This window comes from Spinacia oleracea, chromosome 4, assembly GCF_020520425.1.
Source record: "Spinacia oleracea cultivar Varoflay chromosome 4, BTI_SOV_V1, whole genome shotgun sequence".
Lineage (NCBI taxonomy): Eukaryota > Viridiplantae > Streptophyta > Magnoliopsida > Caryophyllales > Amaranthaceae > Spinacia > Spinacia oleracea.
Genome location: NC_079490.1, coordinates 77225013 through 77245888, shown reverse-complemented (window position 1 = coordinate 77245888; position 20876 = coordinate 77225013). Strand labels below are relative to the sequence as shown.

At 34.0% G+C, this 20876-nt stretch overlaps 1 long non-coding RNA gene across 1 annotated transcript; it reads right to left on the bottom strand.

The window, feature by feature from the left end:
- Positions 1–16297: 16297 nt before the first annotated feature.
- On the bottom strand, positions 16298–20173 carry LOC110805581 (uncharacterized). The gene is made up of 7 exons (XR_008918424.1): positions 20017–20173; positions 19837–19927; positions 18893–18973; positions 18505–18726; positions 18343–18415; positions 18104–18255; positions 16298–16971 (listed from the first exon to the last, which is right to left on the bottom strand). It is a non-coding gene; the product is annotated as an uncharacterized lncRNA (long non-coding RNA).
- Between the last annotated feature and the right edge of the window lie 703 nt (positions 20174–20876).

The following is a 20876-nucleotide window of genomic DNA, read 5'->3' as shown; positions in this document are numbered from 1 at the left end:
TTAGCCTTTTTAGTATTTATGTTATAAATGTGTTTGCTCGTATCTAGTACATATAGACCATTTTCTTGTTGTGCTGAACCATAAAACATTCCATTCAAAGCAAAAGAACAACTATTGTCTTTAAATTGAAAACTAAAACCTTTAGAATTCAAACTTGAAACGGAAATGATGTTTCTGGTGATACTAGGAACATAGTAACATTTTTCTAGTTCCAAAACAAAACCACTAGGCAAAGAAATAAAATAAGATCCTACGGCTAATGCAGCTATCCGTGCTCCATTTCCCACGCGTAGATCCATCTCGCCTTTATCAAGCCTTCTACTTCTCCTTAGTCCCTGAGAATTGGAACATAAGTGTGAGCCACAACCAGTATCTAATACCCAAGAAGTAGAATTAGCAATGTATAACATACATACCTGAAGGAGAAGCAACATTTCCGTCCTTCTTCTCTTCCTTTAGTTTAGGGCAATTTCGCTTGTAATGACCAATTTCATTACAATTGAAGCATTGCGATGTAGATGGAGAACGATCCCTCTTCATTTTCCTCTTGGAGGGCGCCACTTGCCCTCCTGGAGTAGATGGAGATGCACCCTTGCTTTGGATCTTCCCCGAAATCCTTTTCTTGATTTTCTTACTCTTTACTTTTAAAGACGCTTGCTTATCACCTACAAAGTCCAATTCATATTGATTAAGAAAGTAAATTAGCTCACTAACAGTGTTTTCCCTTTTCTTGAAGAAATAGAGTAATTTGAATTTCTTATAACCAGGGTGAAGAGAATTCAAAAGTATTCCCGCACCTGTAGAAGCTGGGAATGGTTCACCAAGTAACTCAAGGCGGTTTAGAAGCCCAACCATTTTCTTTGTATGAGTTCTAATTGGCGTTCCTTCTGTCATTTTAATATCAATGACCCTTTCCCTTGCCTTTTGTCTTTTGACTTCAAAGCAACAACCCAGTGGAGCATTAAGCTTTAGATCCCCAAATGAATGTACCAATTCAAAGACATTTTGGTCGACATGTTGACCACCATGTTGGAATCTACCACGACATATATCCCTAAGATGCCTTAGGAGTGCCCATGGCTTATATGCAATGAACCTTGCACTCCAATCCTTGGGGATTGAGCCAAGAATAAGATCCATCACTAGCGGCAAGTGGTTCGCCCACACACAGTGCTTTTCTGGAGTCATATCCTTTGAGTAAAAGCTGGGGATGGGATGGTCAACTACATATTCAATGTTGTTCCACCTGAGTACTTGCCGAAGCTTCCTCTCCCAATCAAGAAAGTTTGATAGGTTCAATTTTACATCCAGAATTTCGGTTACTTTGAGTGTTGATTTGATTGCAGCCATTTGATTACTACATTTGAAAAGAATTTGCAATAAATAACCATTCATAACTTAATAACTTTAAAATAAATGCTAGCATGCAATCATTAAAGCTATTAAACATTTAATTCACGCAAAATCAAAACATGGTCCAAAATGAATGAAACGATTTCAAGATCCTAAAAGTCCTAAATCTTTAAGCAGCTTTGGCATGTCTCAAGTATTTTAAGATTCTAGGTAAGCAAAACCTGTTGCTAGTAATCTCCAAATTACTCTTGGTTAATAAATTAATACCATAATTTATCCCATTGCCACAACATAATGCCATTGTTGTTTGAGTTGAAACCACAATCAACGTGCTCCTTTTGGACGCCTTACCATCTAAGTCAACTAATATAGCACCTCGCTTTGGCGTAAACCTACTACGTTAGATCCTTAGATTTTTGTAAGTGCTTGATTTGGAAGGCAACTTAGAACTCAATATTACTTTGGACCTAGTTGTTTCTATGTTGGTTCGATTATTTAGTGAACTAAATCTAATCGAGTCATACAAACAACGTATTCATGCATTCATTCAAGCATAATATATATATATATATACATACATATATATATATATATACATACATATATATATATATATATACATACATATATATATATATATATATACATACATACATATATATATATATATATACATACATACATATATATATATATATATATATATATATATATATATATATATATATATATATATATATATATATATATATATATATATAGTGCATAAATAAATTGGTGAACTAGTATGGCCCAAAACTCTTGTCTTGAAGCATCCAATCTTCTTCACCATCTTGTTAGCTTGGCATCGTCTTGAATCTTCATTCAACGCTAAGTTAAAGTTCTAAACTAGAAATACTTGAAATAATAAAATTACATCAAAATTTCAATGGTTCGCAAACCATATTTAAAACTTTACATTCAAAGATAAAACGGTTCGCATACCGTATTTAACTATCCTAGAATGGCCATACTAGTCACTTGGAGTACCTGCATTACATTAAATAGATATTCTGTGCATTCACCCATTCGTATGCTAAAACGAATGGCCCATATAATTATGCAAGTATTTACGTGAATTAATTAAAATTCACGTTCACATAAACGCGTCCTAAAAGATTAATCAATTTCCAAATTATTAATCTTTGAATTTATTCTAATTAAAATTTAATTTAATTAAAATAATGCGACCTACAAAAAATAATTAAAATAATTATTTCATTTTAATTTCATTAAGCGGCTCCCACTCAAACCAATAATTATTCCGTATAATTAATTATTTAAATATTAAATTAAACACAAGGCCCGGCCCAAGTTAAATAAAATAATTATTAATTATCCCGTTAGCCAATTTTAATGCGAACATAAATTTCAAGCCCAACGAAAACAAAAAAAATTGTTCAAGTGCAATGCGGGCTAGCCTTGCGTCCAGCACAGCAATGCATGCTGCTGTGTGGCCTACGAGGCACACGAGCATGTGCCCATGCCCCTGCAGCCAGCGCGCCACACGTACCGCAGCTCGTCGCTGCCCGTGCTGCTGTTGTGCTTGACGCTGCGCGCAAGGCAAGGCAGCCCTTGCTTGCTCGCGTTCCTCCTCGCCCAGCGCGCGCGGCACGTAACACGCTTACTGCTGCCCACGTCGCTGTGGCTCGGCAGTGGTGTGGTAGCCCGCATGGCTCGACGAGCCACACGTCCACCCACACCCTCGTGTTCGTGCCTTTGGTTCGTGCCTACGGACCAACTAATTAAAAAAAATTAATTTCACGAACATTTGCATTAAGTTATTTTTCACAAAATTTACGATTTTTATTTTCGAAAAATAACGACTTTACGATTTAATTAATTTTTAACAACAATCCAAATGTGTCTTTTCTTAAGATTTGGGGATGTGAAGTATACGTCAAACGATTAATTTCAGACAAACTTCATCCAAAATCGGACAAATGTATCCTTGTGGGCTATCCAAAGGAAACAAAGGGATATTACTTCTACAATACATCTGAGAACAAGGTGTTTGTTGCTCGAGATGGTGTCTTTTTGGAGAAAGATCACATTTCCAAAATGACAAGTGGGAGAAAAGTAGACCTCGAAGAAATTCGAGTCGAACAACAAACTCTAGAGAATGCTCAAGATGACATTCAGGATGAAACTCAGAGATCTTTAGAAGAATCTGGTGAGAATCATGGTCAATCTAGAAATGTTACCCCGCGCAGATCGCAAAGATATAGATCTCAACCGGAAAGGTACTTAGGTATTTTGACGAACGAGAGCTATGACGTTCTATTACTTGAAAGTGATGAACCTGCGACTTACAAACAAGCTATGACGAGCCCTAGCTCCAAGCAATGGCAAGAAGCCATGCAATCTGAATTAGACTCCATGTCTGAAAACCAAGTATGGGATTTGGACGATTTGCCAGATGGCTACCAAGCCATTGGAAGCAAATGGGTTTTCAAACTGAAAAAGGACAAGGATGGGAAACTTGAAGTTTTCAAAGCTAGATTGGTTGCAAAAGGTTACAGGCAAGTCCACGGTGTGGATTACGATGAAACCTTTTCACCAGTTGCAATGCTAAAGTCTATTCGGATAATGTTAGCAATCGCTGCATATTACTATTACGAAATATGGCAGATGGATGTCAAAACTGCTTTCTTAAACGGCATTTTAACAGAAACTGTGTTTATGACACAACCTGAAGGTTTTGAGGATCCAAAGAATGCTAAAAAGGTATGCAAGCTAAAGAAGTCAATTTACGGATTGAAGCAGGCATCCAGGAGCTGGAATATACGTTTTGATGAAGCAGTCAGTGACTTTGGTTTCATCAAGAACGCAGACGAATCTTGTGTATACAAGAAGGTCAGTGGGAGCAAAATTGTTTTCCTAGTATTATATGTCGACGACATATTACTTATCGGAAATGACATTCCTATGTTGAACTCTGTCAAGATTTGGCTTGGGAAATGTTTTTCGATGAAAGATCTAGGAGAAGCACAGTACATATTGGGCATCAAGATTTACAGAGATAGATCTAAAAAGATGATTGGACTTAGTCAAAGCACTTATATCAATAAGGTTCTTGATAGGTTCAAGATGGCAGACTCCAAGCGAGGCTACCTACCCATGTCTCATGGAATAACTCTAAGCAAGACTTAGTGCCCAAAAACACTTGATGAGAGTAGACGAATGAATGGGATTCCATATGCATCATTGATTGGTTCAATAATGTATGCTATGATATATACACGCCCGGATGTTGCGTACGCACTCAGTGCTACAAGCAGATACCAGTCAGACCCAGGAGAGGCGCATTGGACTGCTGCCAAGAATATTCTGAAGTACCTGAAAAGGCACAAAGATGACTTCCTGGTCTATGGTGGAGATGATGAATTAATTGTTAAAGGTTATACGGACGCAAGTTTCCAAACCGACAAAGATGATTTCATATCACAGTCTGGGTTTGTCTTCTGCCTCAACGGAGGTGTAGTAAGCTGGAAAAGTGCTAAGCAAAGCACCATTGCGGATTCTACAACTGAAGCGGAGTACATTGCTGCACATGAAGCAGCAAAGGAAGCTATATGGCTAAGGAAGTTCATAGGTGAACTTGGTGTAGTCCCCTCCATTAAAGGACCAATAGCCCTGTATTGTGATAATAACGGAGCTATTGCACAGGCAAAGGAGCCTAGACACCACCAGAGAGTCAAGCATGTACTTCGTAGATTTCACCTTCTACGAGAGTTCGTTGAAAGAAAGGAAGTCGAAATAAGCAAAATTGAAACTGATGACAACATATCAGATCCATTGACTAAACCTCTGCCGCAGGCGAAGCACAACTCGCACACTGCAGCTATGGGAATCAAGCATATTGGAGAATGGCTTTGATATCCTTGTTTAATGTTTTAAAGTTTTAGAGTTTAAATCTTTGTAAAACATTATTGGTTAATCATTCAGCATAAATGAAGAGAATTCATTTTTCCATTTAATTTGTGGTTTATTAAATGATGAGTCCCTTCAATTGGGCGATATATTCAAGATAGACTGTCAGGACCAGTCCTGTGACTAAGAAATGTCTATCAAGTGAACTTGAATGTCAAAGGTTGAAAATGGTCCCTAGTCGGAGTTTTCTATAAAATTGGACGCATAGAAAACATTAGACGATTAGAATGCAAGATGACTAGTAGTTCTGTTTCTTGAACTATGTGGACATGGCAATGTCATAATCATTTGCATAGATACTTACTTTGGGAAGACTAGTATCGGACAAGACCTATGAAACTTTACTGTAAGAGATGAAAATCTGTCATAAGTAAATTTCATTAAAATTATTAGACACTAAATCCTCAATACCTGAGTGATTTGAGATTACTTGTTTGAGAACTGGTTGCTTTGACGTTGACCAACCGTCGCACCGTAAAAGCAGGCTATAAAGGCAACGCTCAGGTAATCACCTATCAAACGAAGTCTAATCTCAAGATCGCAAGATTGGGATTGTCCTCCCATAAATCGGGATGAGATGCTTAAAAGTTGTACAAGGCCACTCGGAGAGCTAGAAACTGTGAAATGCATGGCCGTGCTCGGATGAATCATAGGCTATGATTATCTGTTTATTTGATCAGTTGAACTTTAAAACCGAGGAACACCTCTGGACATAATAAGGATGACAATTCTTACCTTATGTTCAAGAGCAAGCATCGAGCGACAAAGGAATTATGAAATGCACACTTGTCCCTAAGGACAAGTGGGAGACTGAAGGAAATAATGCCCTTGGTCCAAGTATGCATTCTATGTTAAGTCTAATAAGTGCGGTTCAGTATTAATTAACAAGTTAATAATTCAGTGAGATCAAGTGAGCTGAATGCTTAGCTAGAGGCCGCTTCAGTTCAAGTGGAATTAATGATATTAATCCACAGCTTACTCTTGACTGAACCCGTAGGGTCACATAAATAGTACGTAAACGGATCAAGTATTTAATGGCATTAAATACTCTATCTATTGATATTCGGAATCGACGGATCTTGGTTTCAGTGGGAGCTGAGATCGTCACAGGCAAGAAATGAATACTCCGGAAACGATGATATTGCCGGAAACGGAAACATGGTACGTATCGGAAAATATTATCGGAAATGGAAATATTGCCGGAATCGGAAATATTGCCGGAAACGGAAATATTGCCAGAATCGGAAATATTATCGGAATCGGAAAATAATTCCGGAAACGGAAATATTAAATATTTGTTCGAAACGGAAATTGATTCCGGAATCGGAAATATTAAATATTGTTCGTATCGGAAATGAATTCCGGAACCGGGAATTTAATCGGAAGCGTATCGTACGAATAAGCATCGGACGAGGCCTGCCGGACGAGGGCCCAGCACGAAGCCAGGCCATCGCCCAGCAAGCCAAGCGCGCCACACGAACAGCCAAGGCCACGCCAGGCCCAGCGCAAGGCCAGGCCCAGCAGGCCATGGCAGCGCGCGCAGCGATGGGCTGCGAGCTGTGCTGCTGCTCTTGTGGGCTTGCGGCTCGCGTGGGCCGAGCGGCCGTGTGGGCTGTGCGCGGGCATGGCCTGCACGCTCGTGGGTCATGCTCGTGTAGAGTTTGTGTTCACATACGAAACCTAAATTGTATAGGATTTGTTTGATGATTAAATTCCTAATCCTAAAAGGATAAAATTAATTAATTAGAGTCCTACTAGGATTCTAGTTTAACTAATTAGTATCCTAATAAGATTCCAGTTCCTTTTCCATACCTCTATAAATAAGGGCCTAAGGTCATTATTTGCAGGAACGATTGAAATAAAATTAACCATACACTTGCAAACACTAGCCGAAATTCCTAGTAACCTTAAGGGCGATTCTAGTTGGTCTAACTTGAGGCGGATCCGGACGTACTGTGGACTATCTACGGAGGGACGACATTTGGAGTCCTAAAGACTTGTTCTTGTTCGGTTCGGGCGCAGCTAGGGAAGGCACGCTACAACATGTATGCATCAATTCTATGCTAAATGATTATGTGAATATAATATGCTTTCCTGGCTTTATGGTTTTTCCGCATGATTTATGAATTGTCATATGTATCATAACCTAACATTGAGAAAGGTTGCTTTGTCATTTTATCAAGTAAACAAGATTCGCATTGATCAATCTTCTCTAAGTCGAATGATTCTAGAATTCCCTTCCGTTGAAGTAATTCCATGCGCTTTGTGTCTATATGGCCTAATCGACAATGCCACAGAAATGTGAGATCGGAATAACCAATTTTAGCCTTTTTAGTATTTATGTTATAAATGTGTTTGCTCGTATCTAGTACATATAGACCATTTTCTTGTTGTGCTGAACCATAAAACATTCCATTCAAAGCAAAAGAACAACTATTGTCTTTAAATTGAAAACTAAAACCTTTAGAATTCAAACTTGAAACGGAAATGATGTTTCTGGTGATACTAGGAACATAGTAACATTTTTCTAGTTCCAAAACAAAACCACTAGGCAAAGAAATAAAATAAGATCCTACGGCTAATGCAGCTATCCGTGCTCCATTTCCCACGCGTAGATCCATCTCGCCTTTATCAAGCCTTCTACTTCTCCTTAGTCCCTGAGAATTGGAACATAAGTGTGAGCCACAACCAGTATCTAATACCCAAGAAGTAGAATTAGCAATGTATAACATACATACCTGAAGGAGAAGCAACGTTTCCGTCCTTCTTCTCTTCCTTTAGTTTAGGGCAATTTCGCTTGTAATGACCAATTTCATTACAATTGAAGCATTGCGATGTAGATGGAGAACGATCCCTCTTCATTTTCCTCTTGGAGGGCGCCACTTGCCCTCCTGGAGTAGATGGAGATGCACCCTTGCTTTGGATCTTCCCCGAAATCCTTTTCTTGATTTTCTTACTCTTTACTTTTAAAGACGCTTGCTTATCACCTACAAAGTCCAATTCATATTGATTAAGAAAGTAAATTAGCTCACTAACAGTGTTTTCCCTTTTCTTGGAGAAATAGAGTAATTTGAATTTCTTATAACCAGGGTGAAGAGAATTCAAAAGTATTCCCGCACCTGTAGAAGCTGGGAATGGTTCACCAAGTAACTCAAGGCGGTTTAGAAGCCCAACCATTTTCTTTGTATGAGTTCTAATTGGCGTTCCTTCTGTCATTTTAATATCAATGACCCTTTCCCTTGCCTTTTGTCTTTTGACTTCAAAGCAACAACCCAGTGGAGCATTAAGCTTTAGATCCCCAAATGAATGTACCAATTCAAAGACATTTTGGTCGACATGTTGACCACCATGTTGGAATCTACCACGACATATATCCCTAAGATGCCTTAGGAGTGCCCATGGCTTATATGCAATGAACCTTGCACTCCAATCCTTGGGGATTGAGCCAAGAATAAGATCCATCACTAGCGGCAAGTGGTTCGCCCACACACAGTGCTTTTCTGGAGTCATATCCTTTGAGTAAAAGCTGGGGATGGGATGGTCAACTACATATTCAATGTTGTTCCACCTGAGTACTTGCCGAAGCTTCCTCTCCCAATCAAGAAAGTTTGATAGGTTCAATTTTACATCCAGAATTTCGGTTACTTTGAGTGTTGATTTGATTGCAGCCATTTGATTACTACATTTGAAAAGAATTTGCAATAAATAACCATTCATAACTTAATAACTTTAAAATAAATGCTAGCATGCAATCATTAAAGCTATTAAACATTTAATTCACGCAAAATCAAAACATGGTCCAAAATGAATGAAACGATTTCAAGATCCTAAAAGTCCTAAATCTTTAAGCAGCTTTGGCATGTCTCAAGTATTTTAAGATTCTAGGTAAGCAAAACCTGTTGCTAGTAATCTCCAAATTACTCTTGGTTAATAAATTAATACCATAATTTATCCCATTGCCACAACATAATGCCATTGTTGTTTGAGTTGAAACCACAATCAACGTGCTCCTTTTGGACGCCTTACCATCTAAGTCAACTAATATAGCACCTCGCTTTGGCGTAAACCTACTACGTTAGATCCTTAGATTTTTGTAAGTGCTTGATTTGGAAGGCAACTTAGAACTCAATATTACTTTGGACCTAGTTGTTTCTATGTTGGTTCGATTATTTAGTGAACTAAATCTAATCGAGTCATACAAACAACGTATTCATGCATTCATTCAAGCATAATATATATATATATATATATACATACATATATATATATATACATACATATATATATATATATATATACATACATATATATATATATACATACATATATATATATATATATATATATATATATAGTGCATAAATAAATTGGTGAACTAGTATGGCCCAAAACTCTTGTCTTGAAGCATCCAATCTTCTTCACCATCTTGTTAGCTTGGCATCGTCTTGAATCTTCATTCAACGCTAAGTTAAAGTTCTAAACTAGAAATACTTGAAATAATAAAATTACATCAAAATTTCAATGGTTCGCAGACCATATTTAAAACTTTACATTCAAAGATAAAACGGTTCGCATACCGTATTTAACTATCCTAGAATGGCCATACTAGTCACTTGGAGTACCTGCATTACATTAAATAGATATTCTGTGCATTCACCCATTCGTATGCTAAAACGAATGGCCCATATAATTATGCAAGTATTTACGTGAATTAATTAAAATTCACGTTCACATAAACGCGTCCTAAAAGATTAATCAATTTCCAAATTATTAATCTTTGAATTTATTCTAATTAAAATTTAATTTAATTAAAATAATGCGACCTACAAAAAATAATTAAAATAATTATTTCATTTTAATTTCATTAAGCGGCTCCCACTCAAACCAATAATTATTCCGTATAATTAATTATTTAAATATTAAATTAAACACAAGGCCCGGCCCAAGTTAAATAAAATAATTATTAATTATCCCGTTAGCCAATTTTAATGCGAACATAAATTTCAAGCCCAACGAAAACAAAAAAAATTGTTCAAGTGCAATGCGGGCTAGCCTTGCGTCCAGCACAGCAATGCATGCTGTTGTGTGGCCTACGAGGCACACGAGCATGTGCCCATGCCCCTGCAGCCAGCGCGCCACACGTACCGCAGCTCGTCGCTGCCCGTGCTGCTGTTGTGCTTGACGCTGCGCGCAAGGCAAGGCAGCCCTTGCTTGCTCGCGTTCCTCCTCGCCCAGCGCGCGCGGCACGTAACACGCTTACTGCTGCCCACGTCGCTGTGGCTCGGCAGTGGTGTGGTAGCCCGCATGGCTCGACGAGCCACACGTCCACCCACACCCTCGTGTTCGTGCCTTTGGTTCGTGCCTACGGACCAACTAATTAAAAAAAATTAATTTCACGAACATTTGCATTAAGTTATTTTTCACAAAATTTACGATTTTTATTTTCGAAAAATAACGACTTTACGATTTAATTAATTTTTAACAACAATCCAATTTTGTTAAATTCATTAAATCTAGGCTAACTTAATTCTAATTTTAAGAACGAACAATATCAACCAAAAATTTGAACTTTTAATTAATCGAATCTAAAACTTTAAATCGTTCTAAACATTTAAATTTCAGATTTTTACGAATTTGGTTTAAGTGTTGATTAAAATTAACAAATCTAATCAAAATTTTAATCCAATAATTTTTAAAATTTGCCACTTACATGAAATTATATTCCCTTTCCCAATTAACCAAATTACTAGATCCAAATTATTTAAAAAATCAATTAACGATCTAAAATTTACGAATTTGGGGAAAGAAGAATTAGGGTTTATACTTAACGAAAATGGCCGAAATTTTTACCATAATCTTATATATATATATATATATATATATATATATATATATAGGGTCCCCCTCCAATGAGAAGATCCTTATAATGAGAAGAATGAGAAGAAATCTCATCCGTACAATTAAATCAATCTAACGACTGACATTTTGTTGCTGCAAATAATACAAACCGGTATAAAAAAAAATTACACTCAGTTCTTTGAACCAATGAGCCGTAAAATTAGACCCAAACCAAACCAAACCCCCATATCCCTTCTTTCTCTCTCCTCCATTTTGTTATTGCTCATCTCACATACAATAGGTGATTTCTCTTTTTTTTTTCAATTGCAAGATTTCCTTAATTTTAAGAAACACAAACATATAGAGGGATGAATTTGAGGAGTATATCAATTGTTGTAGTTGAATTTGAGGAAGAAGAGCGCTTCATTTTTTTGTGTGTGTGATTTTTTGGGGAAATCAAATACTCCGTAGTAAAGTATTAAAATGGAATTGGAGCATCAAAACAATATTGCAGGTGCAGCAAATCAAAGTTTTATACTTCGTATTTAGTGCTATAACAAGAACAATGAGGTGAGTTCATGGTGGTGTTGGCGGCGGATGAGTGTCGGTGGTGGAGGAAGGCAGAGGTGAAGAAGAAGACGGTGAATGTATGAAGGTATCATCAATGGAGGAAACGGGTTGCAGTTCGCGAAGAAGATGGTTTTGATCTTCTGTTCAAATAAATTATAGGTGAGAAAGACGAATGATTCAATTGTGGTTGAGGTTAGGTTGAAATTTCGACTAAGCAGCTGTTGGATTGCGATTGGGTCGGTGGGTTGGTGGGTGGTGATCGAAGAGGGAACAATTGCAGGTGTAATTTACAATATTGGAATAGATCTGGAATGGAAGAGGAGGAGGAAGAAGAACATGAATTTGGGAAAAGTTGATCATCTGTGAAAATGAGAGAAAAAAATAATATTCAAATGAGTAAAATAATATTCAAATGAGCAAAAACATTTTAAATGAGCAAAAACACAAAATCAAATGTGCAAAAATAAAAATTTAATGAGCAATATTTTTTCAATAGAAAAATATTTGCTCATTTGTGTAAACTATAAGAAATGAGAAAATATTTGTGTAAATTATAAGAAATGAGCAAAAATATTTGCCCATTTGTGTAAACGATAAAAAATGAGCAAAAATATTTGCTCATTTGTGTAAACGATAAAAAATGAGCAAAATATTTGGTCATTTGTGTAAACTATAAAAAATGAGCAAAAATATTTACTCATTTGTGTAAACTAAGAAAAATGAGCAAAAATATTTGCTCATTTGTGTAAACGATAAAAAATGAGCAAATATTAAAGTTCTGATTTTAAAGTTTTACTCATTGTGTCTTAATGTGCAAATATTAAAATCCGAACTTTACACTTTTGCTCATTGTTTTAAAATTAGAAAATATTATAGTTTCGATTTTAAATTTTTGCTCATTGTGTCTAAATGAGCAAAAGTTTTGAATATTAACAAACACGAACTTTAAAATTTTAAAAATGAGCAAAAAATATTTTCTCATTTATGTAACTAACAAAAATGAGCAAAAATATTTGCTCATTTGTATAAACTTAAAAAAATGAGCAAAAATATTTGCTCAATTGTGTAAATTATAAAAAATGAGCAAATATTAAAGTTCGTATTTTAAATATATAAAAAAATATTTGGTCATTTGTGTAAACTATAAAAAATGAGCAAAAATATTTACTCATTTGTGTAAACTAAGAAAAATGAGCAAAAATATTTGCTCATTTGTGTAAACGATAAAAAATGAGCAAATATTAAAGTTCTGATTTTAAAGTTTTACTCATTGTGTCTTAATGTGCAAATATTAAAATCCGAACTTTACACTTTTGCTCATTGTTTCAAAATTAGAAAATATTATAGTTTCGATTTTAAATTTTTGCTCATTGTGTCTAAATGAGCAAAAGTTTTGAATATTAACAAACACGAACTTTAAAATTTTAAAAATGAGCAAAAAATATTTTCTCATTTATGTAACTAACAAAAATGAGCAAAAATATTTGCTCATTTGTATAAACTTAAAAAAATGAGCAAAAATATTTGCTCAATTGTGTAAATTATAAAAAATGAGCAAATATTAAAGTTCGTATTTTAAATTTTTGCTCATTGTGTCTTAATGTGCAAATATTAAAATCCGAACTTTACACTTTTGCTCATTGTTTCAAAATTAGAAAATATTATAGTTTCTATTTTAAATTTTTGCTCATTGTGTCTAAATGAGCAAAAGTTTTGAATATTAACAAACACGAACTTTAAAATTTTAAAAATGAGCAAAAAATATTTGCTCATTTATGTAAACTAACAAAAATGAGCAAAAATATTTGCTTATTTGTGTAAACTTAAAAAAATGAACAAAAATATTTGCTCAATTGTGTAAATTATAAAAAATGAGCAAATATTAAAGTTCGGATTTCAAATTTTTTTCTCATTGTGTCTAAATGAGCAAATATTATAGTTTCGATTTTAAATTTTTGCTCCTTGCGTCTAAATGAAGAAATATTATAGTTTCGATTTTAAATTTTTGTTCATTGCGTCTAAACGAGCAAATATTATAGTTTCAATTTTAAATTTTTGCTCATTGTGTCTAAATGTGCAAAAGTTTTGAATATTAACAAACACGAACTTTAAAATTTTAAAAATAACCAAAAAATATTTGCTCATTTATGTAAACTAACAAAAATGAGCAAAAATATTTGCTCATTTGTGTGAACTTAAAAAAATGAGCAAAAATGTTTGCTCATTTGCGTAAACGATAAAAAATGAGCAAATATTAAAGTTCAGATTTTAAAGTTTTACTCATTGTGTCTTAATGTGCAAATATTAAAATCCGAACTTTACACTTTTGCTCATTGTTTCAAAATTAGAAAATATTATAGTTTCGATTTTAAATATTTGCTCATTGTAAATGAGCAAATGTTTTGAATATTAACAAACACGAACTTTAAAATTTTAAAAATGAGCAAAAAAATTTGCTCCTTTATGTAAACTAACAAAAATAAGCAAAAATATTTGCTCATTTGTGTAAACTTAAAAAAATGAGCAAAAATGTTTGCTCATTTGCGTAAACGATAAAAAATGAGCAAATATTAAAGTTCAGATTTTAAAGTTTTACTCATTGTGTCATAATGTGCAAATATTAAAATCCGAACTTTACACTTTTGCTCATTGTTTCAAAATTAGAAAATATTATAGTTTCGATTTTAAATTTTTGCTCATTGTGTCTAAATGAGCAAAAGTTTTGAATATTAACAAACACGAACTTTAAAATTTTAAAAATAAGCAAAAAATATTTGCTCATTTATGTAGCTAACAAAAATGAGCAAAAATATTTTCTCATTTGTATAAACTTAAAAAAATGAGCAAAAATATTTGCTCAATTGTGTAAATTATAAAAAATGAGCAAATATTAAAGTTCGGATTTTAAATTTTTGCTCATTGTGTCTTAATGTGCAAATATTAAAATCCGAACTTTACACTTTTGCTCATTGTTTCAATATTAGAAAATATTATAGTTTCGATTTTAAATTTTTGCTCATTGTGTCTAAATGAGAAAAAGTTTTGAATATTAACAAACACGAACTTTAAAATTCTAAAAATGAGCAAAAAATATTTGTTCATTTATGTAAACTAACAAAAATGAGCAAAAATATTTGCTCATTTGTGTAAACTTAAAAAAATGAGCAAAAATGTTTGCTCATTTGCGTAAACGATAAAAAATGAGCAAATATTAAAGTTCATATTTTAAAGTTTTACTCATTGTATCTTAATGTGCAAATATAAAAATCCGAACTTTACACTTTTGCTCATTGTTTCAAAATTAGAAAATATTATAGTTTTGATTTTAAATATTTTCTCATTGCGTCTAAATGAGCAAATATTATAGTTTCGATTTTAAATTTTTGCTCATTGTGTCTAAATGAGCAAAAGTTTTGAATATTAACAAACACGAACTTTAAAATTTTAAAAATGACCAAAAAATATTTGCTCATTTATGTAAACTAACAAAAATGAGAAAAAATATTTGCTCATTTGTGTAAACTTAAAAAAATGAGCAAAAATGTTTGCTCATTTGCGTAAACGATAAAAAATGAGCAAATATTAAAGTTCATATTTTAAAGTTTTACTCATTGTGTCTTAATGTGCAAATATTAAAATCCGAACTTTACACTTTTGCTCATTGTTTCAAAATTAGAAAATATTATAGTTTTGATTTTAAATATTTTCTCATTGTAAATGAGCAAAAGTTTTGAATATTAACAAACACGAACTTTAAAATTTTAAAAATGAGCAAAAAAATTTGCTTATTTATGTAAACTAACAAACATGAGCAAAAATATTTGCTCATTTGTGTAAACTTAAAAAAATGAGCAAAAATATTTGCTCAATTGTGTAAATTATAAAAAATGAGCAAATACTAAAGTTCTGATTTTAAATGTTTGCTCATTGTGTCTATATGAGCAAATATTATAGTTTACACAAATTAGCAAATATTTTTACTCATTTTTTGTAGTTTACACAAATGAACAAATGTTTTTGTTCATTTTTTAATTTAGAAGTTCGGATTTGTTAACATTCAAAACTTTTGCTCATTGTGTCTAATATTTGCTAATTTTTAAATTTTTGTATGCACTAATTAAACCGGTCATTGATCATCCATGAAAAATAAGAATAGTTAGTTATTCTTATTTCTTGGAATATAAAACCTCAAGAAGAACTTAATAATATTAACCCGAAACTCCAAATGTTAAGATTAACCACGTGGGATTCAAACACACATCTTTTGTGCATTTGCAATGCTCTAGTGTTTTGTCGATTAAACATTTCGAATTTTTTCTAGCTTACGATCCTTCATTTGTAATACAACAGAAGATTTACTGCTATTCTAATGTTCTCATAAAATATATATTTGAAGAAATGACTCCTGAGGCCCTAATTGAATGTCATGTTACATTTTAGCAAATTTTAGTGGGAATTTCTTCTACGCAATTCTTTGGTTTTATTAGGAATCTGACTCTTCCCTCTGTAGAAAATATATCTCTTTTCTTTGCCGAATCCATCAGTTTATAGTAAGTTTTAGCAAATCATGCTTTAATCTTCATTTCTAATAAAAATGAATAAAATAATTTTGAAAGGTATGCTATAGGTTCATAGTTGTAACATTTCAACAAGGGATGCACCCTTTTAGGACAAATAATCCACCCAACCGATAACCGATGACAAACAGCCGAGTAAAGTGGTTAATACTGAAATTACGAATCATCTGAACATACAATATCTGAATTGTAATTTGTAGTTGATATTCATACAGTAATTAGGTCGATGAAATATATAGGAGCCTCGCAAAATTCTGAAAAAGCTGTTCTGGGAATCAATCTCCACATGATGCTTCATTTGCTGGTGATCTTCCAAGCTTCAGCGCGGTTTATCATTGCAGTTAGACTACTAAAAACGGCTAAACACACCAAATTGTCCACAGGTAAACACATTTTGGACTCACTGACTCCCTTGGAAACATCTTTCCGAAGGCAGATTAAATTTCTTCAGAGCAACATTATCTTATTTTCAACAAAACTTGGAAATACTATGGACACATCCCTGTAATGGAGCATTAGTCAGTCTAATGCTTGAACTTCAACAACAAATTATGCCTTGATATAAAGATACAAGGGTTTAAACTCATGACCTCACATGAGGACTGAAACCTTATGACTACATTACGACTTTACGAGCTAGATTCAGCAAACCATCCCCACCCTGCAAGAACAAGATGTAGTAAAGCTCATATAACTAGGACATGCTCTCATTGAGAAACAACTTCAACTAGAAAAGAATCAGAGCCAAACAACATTGTTTGGAATGACTGAGAAAGAACTCTGATGGAAATTTCGTAAAAAAGTGAACTAATTAGAAACAGAGGGAGTAGTTATTTTATGCAGTATAATTCAGAATAACTCTTTGATTTAGAACATGTCCTGTCATTCCTGTTAAAATAATTCAGAAAAGTAAACCTTTAACATTAGGAGATTGAAATCCTATGCGGTTGAATAGCAGTGACCGTGAGATTGAAGATAAGGTATGATATAATGAGGCATGACCACATGAAAGTATATATTTTTATAAAATGTATGTGTACTTAAACAATATGACAGCAGCCAGAGTTCTGAAATGATACAGATTATGTTAGTCTTTTTTAAACCGAACCCTCAACTTCTGTTCAGCCATTTACTAACTAAGCAGGGCAGCATCACTGAATCAAAACAAATCAGTGAAGTCAACCCAAAATAACAAAATCAAAGTAGAAAACTATTGAACTTGCAAACCTATGCACATTGAATTTGAGTGAATTTATTTTGCTCATTCGCACAAATGAGTAAATTTATTTTGCTCATTTGCACAAATGAGTAAATTTATTTTTCTCATTTGATCAGATGAGCAGAAAACTAAATATGCAAAATTATCATACATGCTTAATAAAATACAAGGCATTTAGCGTATGTACTCTAGTTTCTCTGGGCTCATACCTGATTCCTATCCTGCTTATGTACTCTAGTTTCTCTGGGCTCATACTGGTTCTATGAACTATTGTAGGCCGAATTATCATACCTGCTTAAGTCCTAAACTGTTCAACTAGCCTAGGGAGGAATGAAGAATTATGAGACGGTTGAAGACCAAATGAGAGATAGGATGTCCTAATTCTCTGATTTTCTTCATATACTCTAATGAAGATTGCTAAGAGGGGATTGCTTTTGAAAGAACTAGGAACAAATACATCCACACAATGCCAGTGTTCATTTCAACAAATTAGCACAATGCTTAATGCAAAAATGACAAGAATTTAACTTAATGTCAATAATAATTTCACTGAGAATGAGGGAGATTATATTACCTTGGGGAGGATGAGATGGAGTAGAATCTTGGCTGCAAATGTGGTGCAACTACTGCAAAGAAAACTCCGACTGATGGTTTTGCTGAAGGGAACTCAGCCATAACCTCAAGGAGGCTCCTCTGACTCGCAACTACCCACTAGGAATATTCGTCCTGCACAACATAACTTAATTTATTTACCAGTCACGAGAAAAAGTTACAGGCATAACATTAATCAAATGGCGTGAAAAGATTTTTCACCTTTCCAGCGGGGGATGCAAGCTATCTCAGCCGTTCGGCTTCATTTTTGAGCCGCTAATGCTAGCAAAACAGACTGAAAAGAAAAAACATTTGTCAGAATAAAGTCATAAGAAAGATACGACTGATAAAGAAGGTCTGACAAGTCGATAGGAAATGACATACCTTTTTAGGGGAGCTCAATAGATCTGCATAACGAGTGAGAGTTGCCTTATAGTACAAGGTGGGAATGGCGGTGGTAGTGAGGTTCCAGCAACAGGAGTACCATCTTCATTATCAGTATGGATAGAGAAGTAAGTATCAGGTTTCCAGCCCAGTAAGGCAGTAACATTTCAGCTTCCTCCACAGTCTCAACAAGATTTTCACAGTAGTCACCAATATGATCCCCTGTTTCATACCAGGAAAGGAAATAAAAAGCACATTACAATCAGAGAACAAGAACTAGTGTGCCAAGACTTCCTAAGAAGTTAAATGACGAACACGACACATACGAAAAAATAATGAGGAAGCATAATTGATGTAATGAGTTACACATATAAGGAGTAAAACTTACTTAAGTCCTGTGCCAGAAATGTCAAATTCCAAATGGGTGCTGCGAGGGGTTACAGAGTTACCAATTACATGCCCCTCATGCCTGTTGAGAAGATTGCTAAGGTCTTTGAAGATTAAGACGGTAAGAGGCACAATGTAAAATGATAAAAATGACAGCTTAAACGTCCTTCTATATAAGTCATATATCTCCTACAGGGCTATATATTCTTCTACACCGTATATGTTTTAGCTACACTAGATATAACAGAAGGCTAATGCCTTCTCCTAAGAAGAAAATTAATACAGTGGGAGTGCTTCAAAATTATTCCAAAAAATCGTGAATAACGATTGCAGATGAAATTGATCTTGGTACCCACAACATGAAACCCGAAGGATAATGAACTAGTGATGTTAACGTGATTCAATTTGAACATGGTACAACCAAAGAGACTATACCAACTATAGTACGAAGTAGTTCGTGAGTTTAAAAATGTTTGGATCATATATGTCAATTCTCTAAATGAGCAACTGAACTTTAAAATAATTTTCTCATTTGATTCAACAGTCCGAAATGAGCAAGAGGGGATAAAATGATGTTTGTAGTTTAATTATCAATTAAACTAGACAACACTGAGGCACACCTTCATTCAAAATGAGCAAAAATTGAACAAAATAAGAAAAATATAAATCTTTATAATCATATACATCTAAAATAACTTTGAATTTACTATCCAATTCGAGTTAAACATAATTATTCAAATATACTACAAAAATCAATCACAACACCTACTCAATTGAAAATGCAATTCGACCTAAGTTAACATAGTATCTACAATTCGAAGAAAACAATTAGAGGGAGAAAGATCAATTGAACGAATAACAATAAATCATGAAATGAACAATAAATCTCAACAAAACTCAAATTATAACCCTAAAATCTACATAAATCAGCAACTATTCACTCACCAATTGCAACAAGGAGGCGACGCGTAGATGGTGGCAGCATGTAAAAGGTGGCGGCGCGGTGGTCGCAAGCTCGCAGCAGGCGGGAGACAACCTACTCAATTGCAACAAATTTCAACAGGAACCACAACCCTTAAATTTAATAAAACCCTAAAATTTAATAAAACACTAAAAATAACTCACAATAAGAGAAGGCGTAGAGATGGAAGCGTGGAGATGGTGGCGGCGCGGTGGTTGCAACAAGTGAGAAAGACGGTGGTGGTGAGGAGAAATCACAAAGGAGCTTCTGGGAGGGAACTCGTGAGGAGAGAGAAAATGGAGCACCATAAGCCAGGAGAGAGAAAACAATCGTTCTTTTGTTTGATGATGATGCCGATTTTTTATTTACAATAATGCCATTACTGAAACGCGATAGGAGTCGTTAGATCTGATCTTAGCAAACGCATGAGATCACTTCTCATTCTTCTCATTTTAAGCTCCCTTCTCATTTGAGTGTAAATCTATATATATATATATATATGTATATGTATATATAAAGGAGGCATATTTGCTGAAATATTAGAGCGCTACCTAGGATTACTATTGGTTTCGGCCAATGAATAAGATTTCTAATTTATTTTTGAATTAAAAAAATCGATTGCCACGTAGTTAATTAATTACGTGTCACGTATATATTTTAATTAATTAATTAATAATATATACAACTCCATCTAAAATCAAACACTCTAATAATTAAAAAAAATCTAAAATAAAATTCAATCTAAAATCAAAACTAATCCAATATTAGAGCGCTACGCATGAAATCAAACACTCTAATAATTAAAAAATAAATTTCAAAATGAAATTCAATCCAAATTCAAAAATAATATAATATAATATATAAATATAGCAGTTGGTATATATAGGAGTTTTATTTTAACTTAACAGTTTAATAAATTTCGTGCATCGCACGGGCTAAAATCTAGTTATAGAATATACCCAACAACATTGTGTAAAAATTTCAATTAATTCCGAGTAGTTTAGGTCGACCAATTAATTAAAAA